General features: G+C 38.5%; 1 long non-coding RNA gene across 1 annotated transcript; it reads right to left on the bottom strand.

Moving 5' to 3' along the window:
- Positions 1-477: 477 nt before the first annotated feature.
- LOC107075935 (uncharacterized) lies at positions 478-2,245 on the bottom strand. Its single transcript, XR_001477398.2, has 3 exons — positions 2,112-2,245; positions 1,524-1,843; positions 478-690 (listed from the first exon to the last, which is right to left on the bottom strand). It is a non-coding gene; the product is annotated as an uncharacterized lncRNA (long non-coding RNA).
- Positions 2,246-3,103: the final 858 nt, after the last annotated feature.

The raw sequence follows: 3,103 nt of genomic DNA, 5'->3' as shown, positions 1-3,103 counted from the left end.
ACTTTTCAGTGCTTTTGAGTTGAATCTAAGATCAGCTGCTTGCACACTGGAAACTAATAGTCTGTATATGTGTTTCCGCAGCTCTTATGAAGGAGCAATGTAACATTTGAACAATTTGTGTGTAGACAGGATTAAGTCATTTTTGTGAGTTTGTTTGTTTCCTCACTATTCTTCAGCACAGCAATTCTCAGCAGTGTCTCGGCCTGCACAGTTCTCATTAATAAGTTAAATCTTTCATTCAAAGTAGTCAGTCTTCCTTTGTGATGTCACCAGATGAGAAGTTATCGATGCACGCTAAATCAGTAACCGGCAAGTCCGGTGTATTAGAGATATCCTTGCCCCCTACCAAGATGGCTGAATGGGCCAAACCTGGTAGTACCAAGGTTGTTGCTTGGAACAGCTGTATCTTTCATCAAGGGAATCAACTGTGCGCTCTGGCTAGAGCATATAAGTCGATTAAAGAGACCATTTGAGAAATAGCTGACATGATAGAAGTGAGAAAGAATAAGGGAATTAGAGAATAAGAAGACAAGCAGAAAAGTGAGCCCTCTGACGGAAGGCGGATGATCCTGTGTTGAGCCAGAAATTCCAGTCTTTGTCCCGGACAGGTACAACTCAGCTGACAGGTGCTCACATCATACCCGGTGACTTCACATCTCAGACCATCCTGATTTTTTCGGACCTGCAGAACTGGAGGAAAAGACACATTTTCTATGCTTAGCGGAATTAGGAATGAACTAAGACAAGCAAATTGACAGAATGATCTTAGTACAGATCACAGGTATTTGTGTGTGTGTGTGAAAAAGGAACAAGCTGTTGCCAGAGATGACCTTTTGGTCTGTTTTAGACAGTATGAACAGATTACTAGCCGTTAAATCAGTATAGGGAACAAATGACACTGAAAAAACAAAACAAACTAGATGTCTGCATTTCATTAAATCAAAATTTAAATATATCACTTGGCAGTGTAATTCATAGGTCAATATAATTTATTTTCCTGAAACTTCCATGATGAATAAACTGTCTACAAACTGAACTTGTAGTATCCTACTGTTAAAAGTGATAGCTACAAGAAATTGAGAAATGCTCAAAAACGTTTTAAAAGATCCTAAAACTTCTCTTATTTTTTTAGGTTAACGTACAGTATGAATAATACAACATGGATGCATAATTTGTTACAACAAAATTATGAAGAAATCTGTATTTATTATGTAAAAAAAAGTGGGACAATTTCTGAAAAACATCTTATATTTTTATTTTTTTGTCCTGCCATTTCACAGTGTGAAAGAAATATGCTAATGAGGAAAATGTATTGTTCAAATTTTTGTCTTATTTTTAATGCAGGAGAAATTCAACAATGTAACAATCTGACTACATACAAATTTAATTGCGCATATATATATCATATATTATATATAATATATATTGCCCATTGTGAATTTACACCAGTGAGTACTTATCATCAGTCCAGTGCCACACTAAGCCACACTCTGTCTGCTCTGCTAGATTTTGTCTCACCCTACAGGCCACCTGCTGCACAGTGTGTTTCTCGCACAGTAATAGACGGCAGTGTCTTCAGCTCTCAGACTGGTCATGTCCAGATACAAACTGCTGCTGTCCTTCGAGGCCGTGAATCTTCCTTGTACAGCCGGGGCGTAGTTGTTGTCAGAACTGGAGTAAAAGTAAACTATCCACTCCAGCCCTTTCCCAGGAGCCCGGCGAATCCAGAACATGCTATAGCCGGCAACATCAAACCCAGTAACTGTGCATTTCAATCTGTGAGACCCTCCGGGTGTGACCACCGCTGACTCAGACTGGGTCAACACAACATCGGACTGGACACCTGCAAGACAACAAGGGAATAAATGTGAATGCGAGCAGTTCAACAAATGCAGAGACAGTTGTACAAAACATACCGAATCAAAAAGAAATACCAATAAAAGGTATTCGATTTAAAAGAAAATATAACACTACTGTTCAAATTTTCATTTTTTTCATTTCATTTTTTGGGGATTTCCATTTTCGCAAAATCGTCGTTGCCTGTGTTTTCTCTAAGGTACTACTGCTGTTCAGTTGTTCAATAAAGCAGAGTTACACTCGATATAACGTACAAGACAAGGCAGCCAGAGAGAACAGGAGACCCAGGGCCGGAGGAGCTGTCATGATTCCAGCAGCAGAGCGCAGTCTGTTCTTCACACAGTGACAGGGGCAGCGCCTGGGGCTTCTACAGCTCAGCAGCTCCTGCTGGGCTTTAAATAGGAAACACAGGTCTGCCAGATTTGCATGTGTGACAGTTAACACTTCTGTCTTGCAGAGCTAAGGCCCTAGGTTCTATTCTGGACCTGGGGTGCTGTCCCAGAGAATTCTTATGTTCTCCCCTGGGTTTTCTCAGGGTGTTCCAGCTTCCCTGAATTGGAAAAAGTGGTTAGAAAATGGACTGGTAAGTGTTTTGGGAAACAGACACATTCCAGGATGGCATTAACCAAGACATAGAAATGCATACTATATATTTGTGTGAGGTTTTGGGTTTCTTGTAATTTCAATATTATTGCATGGAAAAAGCAGCTGAATAAAATGTATGTACCTTTCAAGTGTTTTGCATCAATTCAGAGAGTGTTTAATTTGACTCTCATGGCTTTCTACTGTTATATAGCCATATCTCAAAGGCAATGTGGTAGGGTGCACTCTACACTGCAGTGCGGTCAAACCTAAAAGCTGTCGATATTCTATATGAATCTTTCTTTGTGTCTTTGAAATAGTAAACCTGATCCAGACAGAATCCTTTACAAATTTCCAGTTTTGATAGAAGGTACTCTGTGGCAATCTGGTTTGATCAATTTGTTTCAGGCACTGAAATAGATTCTTTTGTGAGAAAAAAGGCCTTATATCATGTACACTGTTTTCACATTTATATTAAAAAAATAAAAGCAATATTATTTTCTAGATAATATAAGTTAAGACAAAATGAAAAACATGCAAATGAAAAAAATGTTTATCTTATTTATCTGGTATTCCAGCATAATATAAATTCAATCTACCATGTTTCCCAAACAAGATAAGACAGATGGTGATGGATAGGTTTCCATTATAATTTGTACTCTTT

The sequence above is a fragment of the Lepisosteus oculatus genome, chromosome 4, assembly GCF_040954835.1.
Source record: "Lepisosteus oculatus isolate fLepOcu1 chromosome 4, fLepOcu1.hap2, whole genome shotgun sequence".
NCBI lineage: Eukaryota > Metazoa > Chordata > Actinopteri > Semionotiformes > Lepisosteidae > Lepisosteus > Lepisosteus oculatus.
The sequence above is the reverse complement of the archived record's forward strand: the minus strand, read 5'-3'. Positions and strand labels throughout refer to the sequence as shown.